Raw genomic sequence first — 19987 nt, forward strand, 5'->3', positions numbered from 1 at the left:
AGACACATGCAAGCAGATGGCATTATAAGAAATTTCCTATTGCATTTAAACTGATGTATTCTTGGATGTTGAATAACTTGCCTCTCTATTCACATTACTAAAAACTGTAAGTTGGTCTAAAATATTTAGCATCAAACTTTACTAAAAACACATATGATTTCATACAGAAATACGTGCAAGCATGCAAGTGCATATATTTTGCATAAATAATATGAGCAATAAACACTTCTAAGTAATACTGCTTAGTATAAAGTCCTTCAAGTTTTCTACTGAGTGCTAAGAAGGTTGTAAAAATTGATAAAAGTATGGAAATGCACCTTGTTTTATTGGGATGCTTTTACAATTTGCTATGGATAGTGAAATTAGTGTGTTCTGTGCCATGTGGGAAAAAAAATACAGAGCTTCAATGGCTTATTGGCTCTACTAGCTAATAAAAATATGATTTTGATTATTCTTAAAACCTATCTATTCAACCTATTTTGGGTAAATTAAGTTTTATTGTCTTTTACAGTTCACATAGCATTATGTGCATTCTAGTTCAATTGAGATCCATGGTAAAGCAGAGTGGACTTCCACAAAAAGAAAAAACTATTGCAGCAAGCCTTGAGCAGAAGCTAAAAAGTAACTTAAGGAATATTAATAACAGAAAGGCAATGAAAAGAGAGTTCTGGTTTTAGGCAAACAGTTTGTCAGTGGTTCAAAATGATAGTTTAGGAGACAGATAGGACAAAAAACTGCTGCAAATATACAGGAAATATGAATCCTTGGAAGACAATTCAGAGTAATGTTTGCTTAACAGGCAAGCTTTAAATGACCTCAAAAAATTATGTGCCACGTTGGTTACTGCCCTGTAATAGAATTTCATTGCTTTGAAAGCAAATCTGGAGCCTGAGGCAACTTTGTTAGAGATACTAACAAGAATCTCCCTGTGCACCTACATCTGTATTTTTCCCTTATTTTTCTTTTCTGCGCTGGTATTTATACAGTATCACATTTACTTGAACATTACTTAAAACAATTAATTATTTAAACTAATAGTATATATTTTTTCTGATTCAGTTTACCACAATTTATCTACATTGGTGTGCATTTCCAGAAACTTCTTAATTTTTCAACTGCAGGGAGGGAAAGAAGCTACAAACTGCATCTTACATTATGAAAGATGCACATTTCTACCAGGGCAACAGAGAGAATCCTGCCAGTGTCTTGACTACTGATGTACAAGGAAAGGAGGGGAAACACTGAAGCTGTGTGAGGGTATAAATCTTTATGAAAATGTTTGCTGTGTATCCTAGTTCCAAAACTAATTGCATCTTTGCATTCTTAGATAAGATTCAACAGAAGCCACCTCCTATTTTTGGAATACAGTGTGGTGAACTGATGCCTTCTAGCCTGCGCCCAAAGCTGCATGTTCCTGTTGCTGACTTTGATCACATCAGTCCCACACTGCACGATTGTGTTCTTGGGAGGAAATGTGATGCTGCTGGCCAAGGACTGGTAAGCTCTCATGAATGCAGTTTTTCATGCTGAATGAATAATATTTATAAAATAAGCTGAAGTAAGAACATCCATCCCTCTAAGCAGAACCTTATCTCAGTGTGCAAGTGCCTGAGAAGCAGATGATCTCTCCCCAAAGAATATGCTGACAGCTGGCTTTGGACATGAAGGAGTTTTCTCCTCATTTGGCTTAGGACAGGTACTTTCATGTAGCTTCTTCCTTTTGTCTTAGAACTTCTGACAAGATTGATTCTTTCAAAGCCAACAATTTTCCAAAGGAAATGAAACTTTGAAAGACTTGTTAATTGTTCCAGTATTAGACTTTTCTCTTTGTCCTCAGTGACTTTAGCTCTTAATGCCAGTGCATGACAAAATGTAGTCTCTGACATATCCCTAGTGGTTATACAGTTGTCTTCTGACAGGCCATGAATCCAGAACGTTGCATCTATCATGTCAATATTCTATTTATGAAGGGAAAGGAACGGATACTTTCAGTTGCTTTCCAAACCGAAATCCATGTGCTCATAATGCATTACTGCTAAATTTGTAATAACAGATGGGGCTTAAATCTGCCTGTCTGGTAGTGAAAGTGTCAGCGTTCCAGTCTTTTGGGTCAACTGATGCCATACTTCACAGCAAAATGTTCTCCCCAGAAAAATTTTTATTGGCAGGGAACAGAAGACTTCCGTAATGCTTAAAAACAAGTTGTTAGGAAGAAAATTACCTCAGCTTAGGAGGAGAGTACTTCACTGAAGCTGTTCTGATATTGAGACTTGACATCCGGCAATGAAGAGAACATAATAGTGCTGAGTATCAAATGAGAAGGGCTCTGGCTGTCTGCACTTTCTTCTGTTTCTGGAAAGGAAGGAAAGAAAGCATGTATGTTAATAATCTTCAAAATATTCAGAACATCAGAGAAATATTTTTTACTGTAGTTGAATAAATAAACTACAGAAAGTTTGTTTTATTTTTCTATTTTAATATTTTTTGATGTAATCAAAAGTTAAACAGGCGGCAGCAGAGAAAATGATGTTTAAAACTGTTGCTCAGGTTACAAAGACACCATGAAGGGCTCACATTTTCTTTTATTTCATTTTTATGAGTAAAATTTGTCTGCATTCCCACATGATGCTTGTGCGTAGCTCTGTAATTCACAGCAAGCTGCAAGTTATTTTCTCTGTGGACTACTTTGTATATAAATAATAACTATTCAAAGATTTGAAGAAGTGAAAGCTGGAAAAATGAGGGTGAAAACTGGAATCATTCACTGTAGAGTGACACAAAACCAACAGCAGAAAACAACAAATTGCATCAACCAAACCCTAAAATCTAAACAGATTTTTTTTCTCCCCCCTCATAAACGAATAACAGTCGACAGTTCTGGAATGTGCACTCCTCTCCCATGAAAACATTTTTCCGCTCTGCCTTTTCCAAAAATCAAAAGTTCAAAGCTAAACTACTGCACATTATAAAAGAACAAATTTACCATGACACTTAAAGACATGAGTCAGTGTATTCAGCTTTCTTGAGGCAGGAAGGAGTTATGTTTCTGGTTAAGGCAAATTTTGAAGTAAAGAAATTATTTTTGTAGTTTTATATATTGCCTTACAATTATTTATCCAAATTGATAGTCTATTTTATTGTACTTTTAAAGTTTTAATTCATGCCCTATTTGTCACTATTATATTAATTGAAGATTACATATCTTCAGAAAGCAAAATATTAACATTCTTGTTATACAAATGGACACATGCATCACAATCACTGATATTCTTAGTATTATTTAGCATATTTGTGGCAGCCTGGGAGCCTCAGATGCTTTTCTTAACTATAAAGGGTGCTGCTTTTGCTCCTGAGAATAGCACAAACAAGGCGACTGGCATGTAAGTAGAGGACAGAGACAAAATGAGGTGGCTTTGGACTGCTGTGAGTAAAGCAACTTTTATCTGGATTAAAAAGCATATGATTTTGCATTGTCTTAAATGTGAGGCGCATAACCCAATATATCAAGCAGCTGAATTTCTCTATGTAGTTTTTGAAGCTGTCTAGGAAACTTGGAACACCATTACCATTTATTTGGAGCAAGTGGCTGACTCATTCGTCTGCCTTAAAAAACTCTACTTCTGTTCCTGAGTGAAGCAAGACGGATATTCTAGAAGTGACTCTTGTACAACAGGAGAAGTGCAGAAAGTCACGGAGCTCCTGCTAGTATTGAGCCCAGCTGTTTCCAAATGCATATTTGATTTGGAGCATGTTAAAGGATGCAAACTGCTGCTTGATAGCTTTAATGTGTTCAGTTCTTTCGGGAAGATTGGCAGTGCAAAGTCCGTGGTTTGTGGCTGAGACAGGCACACATTTCGAGTTGCTGGATCAAAGGTCTGGTCTAGATTTACACCTTTGACACTGAAAATTATGTTTGGTAGGATGGAGCCAAAATCGGATAATCTTTGAGCTTGGAGAAAGCCAACAGCTGAAATGATACCCAACAGTCTGGGTCCACCATCAGGATTAAATTTTCCCTTATTAACATATAAAGATTCTTACGATATTCCTTAAGAACAGCAGTGCTCAGCAATTGTGGAGAAAATATGCTCAAACTCAGGGACACTTAAAATTTCTGTTTTTGAACAATATAGCCTAGACGTGAGGCTATAATTTCTACAGTTACCACTCTCTTCCTGTTGCTTTTGTAAGATGGCATGAAACAACCGCAACTGGAAGTTACATAGTCATAAATTCTCCTTAGCCTTTTTTAAAAAAACCCTTTTCACAGGTGAACACAAAGTCGGTGCAATATAATTAACAAAATTTAAAAAAAAACACAAAACTTTTCAAATTGAAAGGTTTGGGTTGTTTTTTTTGTTTTTGTTTTTGTTTTTTTGTTTGTTTTTAGAGGTCTTTAACAAATTGTGCCATTGAATTTATGTCGGTTTTGCACAAAACTGTAGAAAATGAAGGGAAATTTTGGGAAGCATATTTCTGATAGGGATGAATTCCACAAGTTTTTTTTCAGATGTGTACGTATACCAGTGACAACATCTAGAAGAACAAGGCTTCTAAAGAGAGAAGTCTGCGTTAGGTGAGATGCTTGTTGGGTGAACTGTATTTTGATAACCACTGCAATAAAGACGGAACAAAAGCAAACTCTGCTGGATAGACACTAAACTAATCTAATTTTTGGTCATCATGCAGTAATTGCAATTAGGTGGCAATGCCTTTACAGTAAGAGGGCAGTCAATTAATGACAGCCTAGAAATGATGCATATGCTTGCTAGCTATGGGCAGATAAGAGAGAGAAGAGAATTTTCTCCCCTTTTTTCTGGAGCCAAGCATAGTCCTTGCTTGTGTGCTCCTTGGTTTGGATATTTAGGCAATGCAGGCAGTAATACCATATATGTTCTGAAACAGGCAGAACCACAGATCAGCCAAGGTTCAGCACCCGCCACAGTTATAACTATCACACAGGGCAGATATGTAATTATCTGGCCCGTGCTTCCGACTCCCACGTTATACAAGTGAGCAGGAAAGAGACTCACACCAGAAGTTAGCAAAACTGTGTGATTTATAACATTGGTGGTAGGTGGAACGGAGGAGACTGGAACCAAGAGAGCCAAATATTTTAAGCATCTGCTACAGGCCTGTGCCAGATGCAGGATACCAGACAAGATGTGCCATTTGTCTGTTCTTGAATGGAATTTCCTATGTCCCTAATACCAAGCAAACTCTGTTTATTTATAATATAACTCCTTCTGGTTTTGGAGAGATGATATACAGCACATTTCATCTTTTCACGCTCACAATGATATTTAAACACTTGAAAAGTGATTTATTTAGCTGTATAAATTCAGTCAGGCTTGGCAATTGTTTTGCTTTGTCATGGGTAAATCTGTAAAGGCTGGCAAACTCTTCAGGGAGGCTGAACTGTGTAGTTTACAGAAGTACAGCTTTCCATAATGCCGGTCTGGGCTAAGAATGAGACTGAAGTTCTTTTAAGACCTGCACCAGTGGGCACTGGTTTCAAGTGACAGTCTTCATGGGCATAAAAAGAAGAATGATATTCTACTTCTTTGTGATCATAGTTAATAATTATTTCCCAAAGAAATCAGCAGTAATTTCAAAGCAAAACTTTTTTTCTCAGGATACATCAATTCAAAACTACAGCTCTTTGTTGAAAACAGATGTATTATTTGTAGTTTCCATTTCCTGGAGGGAATTTCTAGACAAAACTAGAGAGAAGCATAACCTTCCCTGAGTAACAGTATCTCATAAGGAGATCAGTTACCTGCAGGTTGAGTACCCTGGTTTTGAGTCTCTGATTGCTTTGTTGATACCAAAGATACAAGCCCCAAACTGCCCTTAAGACCAGATGGAAAAATCAGTGCTGGAGTGCCTGGAACTGTAAGGAAAATGCAACAGCCCTGTAGTAGAAGTCCTTGGCAGGTACAGGCCAACTGCAGGATCAATCTTCATTAGCTTTCATTAATGTTTCCACACTTTCCTGCCAGTGTGGGTACATTTGCTTGCTCTGCTTAAAGGCTCACCAGGCTCGGCCTGTCAAACATTGTGGCTTTCTCCCTGGGCCATTTTTGGTACTTGAGCTTTAGTGTCACATCCCCTAGTCCTTTTAAAAGTGGATGGTGTCCTGCTCACCTTGCTGGTTTCCAGACTAAGACCTTTTTTGAACTGTTGCTAGATTTGGAGTTCAGAGGAGATAACAACTAAGACAGACCTCTTGACCTGGGCTTTCAGTAGGCACCAACAAAACAAAACAAAAAAACCCTTAGAAATGCCCTGGCTCCTTCCAAGGATGAGACAAGAGAATTAAAATCAAAACAGAGCAACTTAAAATTAATCTAAAAAAAAAAAAGAAGAGAGAAAAAGTGACAAGTTCTAGTCTCAAATTTGCTGACAAATATTGAAGGCCCACAGAATTACCAATTACAATCTCAGTTCTTCCAGTGGTACTGCCTAACATTTTCTACATTAAAGCATGTGCAATTAACTGCCTGCATAAACATGCTGCATGACCTCATTCCTTTCTACCTCAGTTTTTCTGTTTATAAATTTCAGGCTGTAAAATTTGCCTGTGGTATTGCTCTGAAGTCCAGCTTCTGATTGTAACTGTTATTACAATTGTAACTGCAGCAGATGTCAGAATGAAGTGAAAGCACTGTCATTTAGCAATTAAAGCGTAGACCACAGCCATCACTGCCTTTGCTTTGCTACAGGTATGAGACCCCACAGAGCAGGGAACAAATGCTCACGCTTGCTTCCAGATATAGTCCTTTATTAGGACAGTATCCTTACTTTTTTTTTTCTCCAGGCAAAGGTTTTTCCAGTACACGTAGCTGTTCCTAGGTTCAGCTAGAAAAGATGCAGCTGCATTTTTTGGCTTACATAGCTTGAGTTCAATCCTAAGCAACAGCTTAGTCAGAGCTGTTTTACAAAACTATTTCTCTGTAAATGTTTTCATTCAATAGTCAGCATGTGATATTTCTGCTTCCTTTAAACCATGACAGACTGAGTGCCTTATCTTCTTATTAGCAGACTGGTTAGAGACTAACTTGGGAGGTGGTCTGAAAACTTGGGCCAGAGATGAGTCAGCACTTAATGAAAGCTTGATGCTGAGGTGGGGTCCAGCGATACTCAGCCCAATAAGCTGATGCTGAGTGACAGCATCTCAAGTGGTGAGCCTGGAGAGGAATTTCTGAAGTAGCCTTGAACTCATGGCTTTGGAGAGTGTTGTCTGCAAATGGGCCTCAGGTGAACAGAGTATAAGATGAAGGATCCAGACTACCTTTGGGCGTTATGCATGCCTTCACATTTGATGGTTGTCAGAACCTGGAGGCACGTCCTTGCTTGAAGTTTAGGACAGTCGCAAGCGTAGCTAAATCATGCAGCCGACAGAGGCTCAAGTAAGGAGGCTGCTGCTGCTTCCCACAGAGGTGCAGTCCAGCCAAGAATAGCATGTGTTTCCTCCTCTGCATCTAGCACAACTGCAGCTAAGTGGTTGCTTATGTTCAGAAATGAATGAAATATTCAATGAAAACAAGAATCTTCACTGACGCGACCACTGCTTCTTAATAATTATACAAAATACTGTTGTCTTGCCCAAGTGTGCCTGGCTCTCTAAGGACAATGGAGACAGCTGAGTGTTTGAATAGCTGCTGTTTTTACTGAAGAGCAGGGAGGGTGTGCCTGAGCGAGGGCATGTTCACAAGAGTTTTATCCCAGAAAGAAATAGGTACATCTGGAAAGAGCATAATCCAGGTTGCCAGACTCTGGCAGTGCTATTAGGAATAATCCCTTCTCAGGAAGGTACCAAAATGTGGCTGTCTGGTTTGCCCACAGGTATCTGGGCATTTTTCTTGGCAGGCGTGGGTACTGGCAGTTATTCGGCATTTTGATTCCTGCCCCAACTAGTGCCTATTCTTTCTTTGCTGAGGATAGAAGGATACGCCTGTGGTTAATTCACTGGCCCAGGGATTAAGCAAAGTGAGGTCTGTTCAAATTTTAGTCTGCATCCTTGGCTGGGTCACTTAAGCAAGAATTTTGAAAAGTGCTCAGCACCCACAAACAGGATCAGGTTTTTCAAAAGCTTTCTGCTTCCACTGAGGCAGTGGCCAGATGATCAAAGGAACTTTTCAGAAAATTTGGCTGCGAGTGCCATTGTGAGAGCTACTGGGTGCTGAGCACTCCTGAAAATCTGGTTCTCGTTGAGGTGCCCTTGTAGGAACTGAGCTCTCCCACCAGTCTCCATCGTGATGGGAAGACACTTGAGAATCTGGCTTGTCCCTTGGAATGCTACACTAGCAAATTTCTCAGTGCCTCAATTCCTTCTAAAATGAGAGTGACGTTGCCAGGGTGCTTGTAAGGATAAATTCATTAATCTACTGTAGGTGATGTTCTTGGATGCTTCTGCAGTCAGGAGAGGGAGGTGAAGCATTTGTAGCGTCGTATCTTCCCAGACATACCAATCATCTATGTAAGAAGGAGTCTGTTAAAGGGAATAGAGCAGGATCCAGGAATCAGCTTTACTGTATGCAAGATTTACAGGCCGTCAAGTTCAGGAGCTGTTGCTCTTTATTTGCCTTAAACTCCCAAGACTGAGTCAGAGCTCTGCCATGCTAGGGGATGTAACAAGGAGTTCAAAATGACGCACCTTGAAAAATCTTTGCGTCAAACAACGCAGGGTGGGCAATTGTCTTTGGAAAGAAATGATAAAGCTGTTCTATGCAGCTGTTTGCCTCCTCCCTGCCTCTGAATACAGCAGTTTTATCGTTTTCTTTCCTCAAACCAGACAAGAAGTGTCTGGTGGTTCATGTGGGAGTTTGGGGATTTTCGGATTTCAACTTTAAAAGATCGGCTGCTCTCTTTATTAGACTGGATACCCACATACAGTGTTATTCTGGGGTTTTTCTGTTTTTTTTTTTTTTCACCAAAGAAACTTGTCTTTGAAATGTAATTTTAGTTTACTTTTAAATTCACAGTGGCCTCGATTTTGCCTCCAGATGGGGGAAATCTGAAAGGCCCCACGCCTCCCGCTGTGCGTGCTGAGCGGCCCTCTCACAGGATGCGACATTTTCTTTCCAGCTGACGGAGAAGCTTCACCTCCTTCTCCTCCCCCATTTTGGCCTTCCAGTACTGTCAGCATCTGTGCGTGCTAATGCTGCCCAGATCCTTCTCCGAGGGGCACTGAGGGCTGGCACGCAGAAGCGAAGCCCCTGGGCTGTATCTCCCAAACCCAAAAAAACCTCAAACGCATTGTTTCCATAAACGCTCCTCAGCTGACTGGGCTGCAGGGAGTTTCTGAGCTCCCCAACCCTTGCCCCTCCTTTTGGGAAAGAGAAGGGCAGGCTCCACATCACTTTTCTGACCGCCTGTGGGCAGATGTGGTGCTGACCCCACCACAGAACAACAACGGGACGCAGAAGGCGTGAACATAACACGCAGGGTCTGATCTGGCTGGCAGGGGCACCAAGTAGGGTTGCCTAGTGCCCTGGCCCTGCTCACAGCCCACTGAGGATGGGATGCCCTAATGGAATATGCTGCCTGTTAATAGCAATTAATGGTAGTGGGAACACCCACCCTGCTGCTGAGGGGATGGGGGGGATGGGGGGGGGGGGACAGGTGCTTAACAGCCGCTCACGATGTATTAGACAAAAGTAGGGTTTTTGTTGTTGCTTTGCATTACTTGGTGGGGGTTTTTTTTGTTTGTTCATTTTTTTGAAGTGCAATCTAGCAGGTTGAATCAGCTTCACATAACACCACCTTGAGAGATTCGGGGCTTCAGGTATGACAGTTTGTGTCTTTTTGGAGGCCTCAAAGATGTTTGATATTTGAGCGGCTGAAATACCTGTCCCCATGGTGCTGGGCAGCAGGGAGGGGAATGCACGAAAGGGAGGGAGGGCTGCACCCCTCTGAGCCCTGTGGAGCAACAGGTGAGTAAGTCTTAGTGGTAGCTAAAGGAGCAGCTTCTGGTCTCGTGCACGTGGTTGCAGCACCGTCATTATTACTGAGGGTTAAGGCTGGAAGTCGTAAGCATCCGTCACGCTAAAATTCCAACTCTCAGTATGCGTGATGAATGGAACATTGAAAATATAATAGACTTCCACTTGTTTATTTTTCAGACCCTTGTTTTCCTGACATGAACAGTTAATAGAAAGTTAAGAGCAAGAGTAGCAGAGAAAATGTCTCCGAGCAGTTGCAAATTAAATTTGTTTAACTTGTGTCTCACAGACCTTTTGTATTGCGTTCTTGAGAGCATTTGACATATGAGTGACAAATGTGATGTTGAAAATAGGGGATTTCAAAAGAAGAATAAAAATATTCATTGCAAGTTAATTCCGAACTCAATGAAAGGCAGTGTTTGTGTTCAAAATTCAAACCTAAGAGCCATCTTGTTCTTTCTGTGGGACAGAGGTGTACCCTCAGAGCCACATGCCAAAAAAAAAAAACCAACCAAGAAGGCTACATTTTAGATGCTGTTTGCAACTAATTTTAGATTGCTCTTGTGCAACCAAAAGGCAGCGTTTGTGACATTACAAAAGCAGAACAGAGTGGATTTCCTTTAAAATAAAGCTTTAAAGTCATCTGATAATTTTTTATCAGTACAAAAATGAAAACTTTACTGCTGGAGAATGAATCTTAAATCAAGAATCAGGCTTGGATGTTAACATACACTTTTATTAGCGGGATACTACAAACAAGAGTTTTAGCTATGGCTGGTAATGCAAACTCAGGGAGCAATCCTAAAACGCTTTCTGTGTTCCCTGAGGTAATGCGTTATGCTCAGATCCCCAAAGATAATAGTAGCCCAGAGGAGTTCCTGAGAGCAAGAACTAAGAAAGCACCCCTGCAGTGACAATTTGGGCTGTACTGCATAGGCCTCCTAATGTCAGCACAGGCCTCCTAATGTCAGCTGTACTGGTTGGGGTTGGCAAAGCGCAGGGATTCCTGTAACTGGCATAGAGCATCCAGCTACTGTAGGACTCTTCTGTGGGAGACAGAAGCTGCTGCTACAGATGTGCATACAGCCAAACAGTTCAGACATCTCACCATCCAGACTTGCAAGCAGCTTGTGTGCACAGAGTAAACTCGGTTTGTCATGAATACCTTCATTCTCCACTGGAGCCTATTTCTGGAGCTATTTTTCAGGAGGGTCACGGTAGGATGGGACAATCCCTTTGATGCCTCATCAGTTCATTTAGGGAATTAATAAATAGGCAGGGTAGCTCTTGTGAACTGATGCTCAGCTTGTGAGTTCTAAATTACATAAGTACTGAGTCTTGTCCAGTATCCTACAGCAGCACCTCACCAATCATACCCACAAGTATTCCAGTCTCAAAATACCTCCAAGAGGAGCCTAATAGTGATTACAGGCGTTTTTGAAAGCTCAGCTGGATTTTGCTAAGCTCTGCCCACCCTCAGCAAAAATCTTTTGATTCATTGGAGGCTTGTGCTCTGTTTAAGAGCTCTATTTTTTATTTTATTTTTTACCCTCTTTATGTTGACCAGAATTTGGCTTTGGCCCTTTAAATCCTCCTCCCTATCAGTTCAGCAACCGCAGAGGCAGTTTGTTACTGAAAAGAAATCTAAGAATCGGCTTTGGCCAGCATTGTCTTGGAAAGTTCACTTTATTAACATGCTTTTGGTTTTATTTCAAAAACACTTTGACAAGCACTGACATTTTTGGAACCAGTAAAGCACAAGAGACTTACTCCTAAAGGCCTAAGCTTTGCATTTTTCTGCAGCGAACAATGTGATGTGCTACTATGGTAAATTCAATTCAAGCCACTGACTGAAAGCAAATAAGTACTGAGTGTTATCTTTTTTTCTTCATTTTCTAAAATACGTTTTGTGTGAATGCTAGCGCTTGTGGGGTGTATTTGCTTAACTACTCTTAGCTTATTTGCTTTTTATCCACTGTACAGGTGACAGATATCAACGTTGGCAACATAAATTTTTCCTGCAAGCCTGCTTTTATTTCTCAACTTTGACCTAAATTAACTACTTTCTGACTTTTTTTGCTCAGATTTGCCAACAGAGGTCCCAATTGTGTGTTTTATATTAATGTCCATCATCTAAGAGTTGGACTAAGTTCACCTTATTCTTTTGCTGGGAAATATATGAACACTTTCTTCTCCTTTTTCTTTTTTTCTAAAGGCAAACTGAATGAAAAATTCTGGTCTCTGAGCTACATAAAACATCTTTGTTCTGATATTCCACATTCACTGGAGCTCTGCACGTGGTGGGAAGAATGGAAGAGCAGAACAGAGGTAAGCCCTTTGCTGGCATAAACAGACTTGACTGCTAGTTACTTCAGTGGTAAGCTGATTGCATTTGGTTTGAGTGTCCCCAGAGCTGTGCCATCATCATTCTGTCCCATTGACAATTATATCAAGTAAATAAAAGACAATGTAAGCATCGCCATTTTAGTGACTGTAATTGTATTATATGCATATATGTTGTTGCTTCATCTCTCAACACTGAGTTGTGTTAGAAACTTGATTTGCTCTCTGGAACTTTAATTTTGGAAGTGATCAAATGTTTTGCTTGAAGGACTCTGTGCAACTCCTCAGTGTATTATCCGTCCACTTCTTACTTTCACTTCTGAAACAAGAATAGAGCAGTATCTTGGTCTAGAAGGTTCCTTTTATAGTTAGCAGGGGAAATGCAGATGTTTCAAAAATCTGACTTTTAAAATACATTTGTTTTCCTAGTATGTCAGGCTATTAGCTCTGAGTCATTCTGCCTTTAATAGGATAGATTTGTGTATCCTATACATTGCTATGAGGAATTTCCAGGAGTTGAAGCAAACCTGGATACCTGACTCAGGAACTTTTCATTCTTAGTGGTATAGATGTTTATTTAAAATAAAAACTCCCTCTTAAATTTGCAAAAAATATTACAGTTTTTCCATTTCAATTTTGTTTCAGAGAAGCTGCATAAGTTACACAACCTGTTTCTCCAGTTGCATAACCAGAATATGTAGGCCTTTCCCCAAGAGAATAGAAAAGATCGATATAGCTTATTTTTGTGGTTTTCTGTGGTTGTTGTTGGGTTTTCCTTTCTTCTCATGTTCTTCTTAATTCCTCTTCTCTTTTATTTATTTATTTTACTTTTGGCAATTATGGTGTTCTTGCTGTGAATATTCGTGATAACTGACCAGACATCTCTAAACTGAATGTAATGAGTATAGGCATGCTTGTCCTGAAGAGGTGGAAAAAGGAAGGAGTCAATCTGAATGTAGAATATGATTCGTAACAGAATGATGTTCTTGCTCTTGCTGTGTAATATTAAGAATGGTGTAGCTGCTAGGATGCTTAAGGAAAGTTTCTTACCTCCCAGGAACTCTATATTATTTTTGAGTGCCCTCATGTTGAACTCAGTGTAGTTTCTGATGAGACCCTAAGAAGAATGATGTCCACATACGTGCATAGACACCACAGTCATCAGTTTACCACATGCACTCAGCTCTGGGAATAGAACTTAAGACCTTCGCCTCCGCAAACACAGCTGCTCATCTGGCTGTGGGCTTTGTAGCCAGCAGAGGGAACTGATAAACACTCTCATAGGGCTCCCTTACATATTGTTTCTAACCAAAAGAGGGCACTGATTATCACTCACTCATTGTGTGTCACCCCTCAGCAGTTTCACCTGTCATCCAAGAAGCAAGAGACTTACTTTTGTCTTCCCTTTGCTACAAGATCTGGGCTTGCATGAAGATTTAATAATCAAAAGATGTCCCTAGACTGCACAGTGGTATTAATCTCCTACAGTGCAATTATGAGACATTAAGTTCATTACAAATCAAGACAATTACAGAAACACATCCAACATTTCAGGAGTATGGGGAGACCAAGCACAATTGCTTACTGATGTGTACAAAGAATAGGCACAGTTATTGCACAAGACTCACAAAAGGCTTCAGAACCAGGACTCATCATTATCTTTTCAAACTCATAACTTATAACGAAGCAAAATACTTCTAGCATAAAGAATAGATCTCATTTTCTTCTGGAGGGAAAGCCATAAAAAGGAAATAAACATTTGCTAGGATTTCGTGTCAGTGAAGACGTAAAAGAAAGAAACTTCTGCACAGATAAATACAGATATTTGTTGGTTTTAATCAAAGACAGAATAAGCCATCTCTGCTTTTGTCTCTTCTTGTTCCTCACTACAGTAACTCCACTGAAAACCATTGCTCTTTTAGAAATATGACACCAGTAAAAAAAACAATTATCTCTCTGGAGAAGGAAGGAATCCATGTGCTAGGGTAATTGGAAGGCCAAAAGAGTAAGGGCAAATACGGGGATATATTTAAAGCTCAGCAATAAAACGTAATCCTTCCTCCCCCGAGATATATAACAGGACATAGAGCAAATGGGCTGAAAATGCTGTGTTGCAGGTTTTCTCACTTACAACAACTGTCCTACTTCTACTGCAGGTAATACTGTGTCAATCTCCCCCCCCTCCCCCCCCACCGAATAATTTTCTAGTTGCCTCTCACACATTCACTGTGAGCAATGCAAGGTTTGTGGTAACTTTCAACGTAGAAGAGCGAGAGACGAGACCTCCAAAAGCAAGTAAGGCTGTTACTTCAGAAATCAAGCATAAGCATGTGTTAATTTTATTTATTGATAATGCAACATTTACAAGACCGATCTTGTGTTACCAAGACTGCACTATTATAGTTAGGTGTTGCTGCCTTTTCTGGTCCATGGCAGTGGATGTGCTTGCTCATTCTGACAAGAGTGAGCTAGTCTCAGCTAACCACAGAGGGTAAGAAAGGGGAGGTCATTTGATTGTTTATTTATTTCTGTATCTATTTCCCCTCCAAGAATGACTTTAAAATCCTAGTAAGGGGGTTGTAAATGATTTCAAAGGAAGATCCAAAGTGTTAGGATTAGATTACCTCTTTTAAGAAGTGACACCGAAATCCTCCCTGCTGTTCAGTCCTAAGGAAGCATGCAAAGACAGATCAGCTGCAAAGGGGTGTAATTTATAAGGCTGAATATAAAATGAAGCTTGGGATTAAAGTGCTGGACTGAAACCCAAAAGAGCTAAACCTGACTCTCTGCTCTGCAATGAATTTCCACTGTGACCATGAGCCAAACAGTCCATGTATTTATGCAGATAGCCCTGAAAGTGATGCCTGTTTATTTCCATGGAAACTACAGCAGTTACAAAGAGCACAATCACACTATTTGATACAGCAAAGTCTCAGATACAAAATGCTGTTTTTCAACATAGTTACCAGCATTAGTTGTGCATTTTTTGCTAGTGATGAACAGGAGCCTGCACTCATTACTATCTGCACCAGTGAAGGTGTTGATCTACTCTCACTGTTGCCACTGCTGAAACACACCACCACCTCACATCCACCATTTGGTCTCCACAAATGTTCAGCATTGATGAATGTCAGTGGTCCCATTTTTTTCCACGTGGAAAAATTTAATGGCACACCTTTGCTTCATCCACACTCCCATGTCAGACACCATTCTGTCAGACTGCCCAACTGCTGCCATCTGTCACATAGCAACAACATGTAAGGGAATATTGGTGGGAAGGTTCAATTTCTACTGCCATATCACCAACATCTGCCTCTGATGTCATGGAAAACATAATAAAATAGGAGACAATGCTTTTGGGGCAGTCCTCAGAGTATCAGAACAGCCAGAGGAAACATCTCTCTGCCTCACAAAGAGGTGGTGAAAATAAATTAATGCAGATCAGAATGTCTCAGAGTCAATGGGAATGGCAGGCCACTGATAAAGTAGTTCAGCCCATACAGGTATAATTTTTTCAGATATCTAGCCCAGCATTTTTAACAGATGTAGGAATTATGCTAGCAATTTCACTGGGCATTTGTGCCCTAAATGAACACACAAAAGAACACCCTTAAATGCCACCACCAAGAGAAGATGCTCAGAACGCTTTCTAAACACTTGGCTGGTCTGTAGTAGACAAATATATATTTATATATGTATGTATATTTTTAAATATTGTGGTCATCAGTAAAAAAAAAAAAATATCTGAATTCCTTTTTCTCCCTCTGACTCTTTTTATTTATTTTTTAGTGTAGTTATAGGATTCTTTTAAAGTGATAATGTTTTTATCTTACCATCAGCATGTTTTAATTTTAAAAAGGAGTTTCAGGTGAGCACGTAAGCTAATAAAAGCATTTCTAGACACCTAAGTACTCTGGGAGATGAGCTGGTTACAGTTTCCCTTCATTCCCTGCTGCCAAGTGATGCTCAGCTGAATGATCTATTCAGCCTAAGAGAGGAATTGCTCAGAGGAGATTCTGATCTAAATTAGATACATTCCTTTCAGTGGAGTTTTCCTAATATGCCCTGCAATCCATTTTTGAAATGCCAAAACATCACATTTCACAGCAGGCTTTAATAAAAGGTATTTTGCTATATACACATTTCTTGTGGCAAATGCATTTTTAAATATTTTTTTTTAATTGAAAAAATGCTCTGATAGAAGTTGATTTATCTGTTAAAGTTCTGTATGAAAGATGAGGCTTTACTTCCAGATTTTAGATGCAAATTCTATATGTGATTCTAAATGCAAAGCATATCTGTGCTTTACAAGAGGGGCATTTTAGTAGATGGAAGGGGGCTTACTATAAAAATCCAATGTTAACTAAGGAGTAAAGTTTTGTAGCTTAAATACAGAATACCTGCTCTAGGAATAGAATCCAATGATTCATGTTTTCTATAGGCAACTGGCATGGATTTCCTGGATGCAAATGTAGTTTTACTGTAATCCTCCTGCAGAAATCACTGTACTTCTGTACTTTGTTTTTGTACAGTTAGTTTTTTGTTTTGTTTTTTAAGAGAAGTTACTTATGTAATCTTCCAGGCAAGTAGCTGAGGGCAATGTTTTCTTTCCTCCATTAGATACAACAAATAACATGTAAAATAAAGAGAAGAATCTCTTACAGTATGCAGGAAAAGGCCTTTTGAGAAGAGTTCTGCTGATGTTATACAGAGTTGTAGCTTAAAAAGTTCCAGCTACTGTGAGTACAGCTATGCGTGGAGATCATTCTTTCTTAGAAAAGACTTTTTTATTTGGGGAAAGAACAACAAAGGTTCAATTTAGGAAGAGAATTATTTGGCTTTCAAAAAGAAAGCCACTCTAACAGCAGAATGAATTACATGTAATATAAACAAACTATTTACAGTCAGCATTTACTGCTTGCGTTTAGTAGTTCATAGTCTCTCACCTCTGAGCACTGGAGAAGCATTCTGTAATGAGTATTTATTTCTGTGATGGAATTTCTTTAAGCAGGTGATTGTTAAAAGAGCACTGACAACTGAATAGCACTGAGAGTGCTACTCACTAATAGACTCATCTCTGTGATGATGATACATGGACAGAGGGGAGTGCAAACACAGTTTTGAAAGCACTTATATTTTACTGTTTCCACTATTCAACAGCTGTCTGCATGAGACAGTTAACTATGCCTTCCTGTGGCATTAGAAATACCTATGTGGGCAACCTTGATAAAATGCAATTCGAGCTGATTTATGGATTTCATAGACATAAGAGGTCTGTTCCAAGAAGCAGAATTTTGCTTGTGAAACATGTACTTTAAGCATATTTGACACCATACAGCAAACTCCCTTAGCCTTACTACTGTGCTCCTGTGAGAGCATAAGTTCAATTATATGATTTTTGAAGGGAAGAGAAACCTGTGAAGGTGCACTTCATTCCCAAAACTGTCTCAGTCTGCCTCGTAAATAATAACAGTTATAATAATAAAAAGATCCTTTCTTGAGTCAGCACTTTGAGTTATCACTAAGCCATTTTTTCCCCCCCTCAAACTTAAGGCAGCTCTAAAATGTACTTTTTTTTTTCTTTTTATAACTTTGACTGGACTGAAACTACTGAGAGGGATACTAAATTATTAGAAGTGATCTGGGTATGCTAATCTGTTCAAAAATCTATCAGAAAGGGAGAGAAGACCATTTCTCATTCACACAATGTTTCCCAGCAAGATCTGTTTTCATTTCATTGCCACAACAACAGATTGTTACTAACTTAACTGTCAGATGACACTACATCTTAAAAAAATAAAAAGCAAAGCACCCTGCCAGCACCACCCAGCAAGGCAGTGCTAGAGTTCACATTAAGACTTCCTCACAACAACTGGTTAGAACAGAAACCTGAAGCAGTGGTAACCTTACCTTGAGTGTACAAGATCCAAGGAGAGAAGATCACTGGTTCAAAACAGTGGAGGGCTGAGAAAGTGCTCTGATCAGCTGCTGGTAGCATGCACTTGGCTTTTATGTGCAGGTGGGAGGAGCTGCTCCCTACGGTAGGTGGGCAGTAGGGACAGCAGGCAGACAGCCTTCAGAAGGCACTGCACAGTAGGATTTTGCTCTTTGGGGACAAAAGGAGGGGGGGAAAGCAAGCTGAATGGCATTCACAGGAGAAATAGTGTTGGATTTACTGGTTTGTTTTTAAATGACTTAGTTAACTAACGATTTTCTCCTGTGTTTGTTTCTCTGAATCTGATGCGTTATTCTGGTTACAGTTATAATGCTACTAGGTCTCAGTCTTTTGGAAAGATTTTTATCTCAACAGCAATAGTAGATAGTAACACAAAGTAGTTATCAGAAAGGCTTGTGTTTCTCTTTCTAAAAAGGAATAACTACAAATATACAGCTTGCTTTATATTCAAAACATCTATTCGATCACAGCTCTGGATCCCTTCTCAGTTTCTCTTGTGCTGTGCTACCCAGCTTTTCTTTGATGCAGCTGTAACTTGTTCCATCTACACACTAACTTTCTAACAGTTCAGTTTAGTGGTTTTATTGTTCCGTGTGTCTGAGTTCTAAACAATTTTCCCAACTGGTATTCTCAAAAGGCAAATGTAGCCAGAAAGACAAACCAGTAAGAATACACATTCCTGGTGGTTTCTTTATAAAATTATTCATTGTTCATTTTAACTCATTCACTGCTTTTAGGGCATGGAAGAATGGGTGGCACAGCATCCAGACACTGGCTCCTGGAGGTGAAACAGACAGTTGTACCCATCTGGAATACTCTGATTCTGTATTTGCACAAATTTCTGAATGAGCCATTTGGACATTTATTGGTGTTATTTACCATAATCCATGAGTAATGTCTGTGTCATTTTGGAACGTGTGTGAGTGGAGAAAGCCAGAAAGATAGAACAGGGAGAGGAGGACTCTGGTGTGAAATCAAGAGAGAGGCTAGAGCTGCATCCTGCTTTACAATCTGGGCAAGACCAGGAGAAAAATGAATGGCAATCTGAATTTACAGAGTTAAGATAAGCAAGACAGTAGAGAATGCGATGGAGAATCAAGTGTATATGTGCTACTTCTTGCACTAGAGGGCCAAAGTTGTCACTGGATGAAGAATTATGAGATGCTAATAGAACCTTGACACTTCTGTCAGTATCCTGAATTTGTTCTCAGTGGTGTCCATATTTTGTGATCTGATTTTATATGTAATTATCAGTCTAACTAGGTATCAAGTGCTAAAATATTTATGCTGAGAATGCAGATTAATTCTTAATATGGACTCGGTGAAATTCACATCATTAGTTTTCTTCTCCTTTTCTCTTGATTATAATAAGCATTGTTGAAAAAAGAAGTATTGAATGGGTGAGTTGGCCAGGACAACTTGAGTTGCATGCAATTCTATTTGGTTTTGTCAACCTATAAATCACTTGTGTATCAGTGTTAGGTGGTAGAAATAGCAGCAGAACATTTGTTGATGCAGGCTGAGACTGAGAACAGTTGAACTGAAGGGTTAACTGACTGGTTAAGTTGCTAATGTTTCTGAAGTATCAGGTTGCTGTTGGATTGGACAACTTCTATGTTCTTGCAACTAATTACCAACAAAAGTCATGCTATTTTGTTATTTCTGCAGCACTCAGTGGATTTTTACAGTTGTTATGAAGAGATGAGTTCTCTGAAGAGATTACAGTATAATTTTAGAAAGG

The 19987-nt window shown here is 39.5% G+C and overlaps 1 protein-coding gene and 1 long non-coding RNA gene across 2 annotated transcripts in view; one reads left to right on the forward strand and one right to left on the reverse strand.

Annotated features, from left to right (window-relative positions):
* The window catches only part of COL8A1 (collagen type VIII alpha 1 chain), an 86678-nt gene extending 68285 nt beyond the window's left edge, over positions 1-18393 (reverse strand). Inside the window, exons 1-2 of the mRNA XM_031613045.2 lie at positions 18201-18393; positions 2222-2352 (exon numbers count right to left, since the gene is read on the reverse strand). The gene's annotated coding sequence lies outside the window, so the exon portion shown is untranslated. The remainder of the gene's footprint in view (positions 1-2221; positions 2353-18200) is intronic.
* Positions 1-19987, forward strand: part of LOC116242346 (uncharacterized) — a 211442-nt gene that overhangs the window by 61662 nt on the left and 129793 nt on the right. The window contains exons 5-6 of the long non-coding RNA XR_004169723.2: positions 1328-1497; positions 12163-12275. This is a non-coding gene — a long non-coding RNA (uncharacterized LOC116242346). The remainder of the gene's footprint in view (positions 1-1327; positions 1498-12162; positions 12276-19987) is intronic.

Source organism: Phasianus colchicus, chromosome 1 (assembly GCF_987193195.1).
Source record: "Phasianus colchicus chromosome 1, bPhaCol1.hap1.1, whole genome shotgun sequence".
NCBI lineage: Eukaryota > Metazoa > Chordata > Aves > Galliformes > Phasianidae > Phasianus > Phasianus colchicus.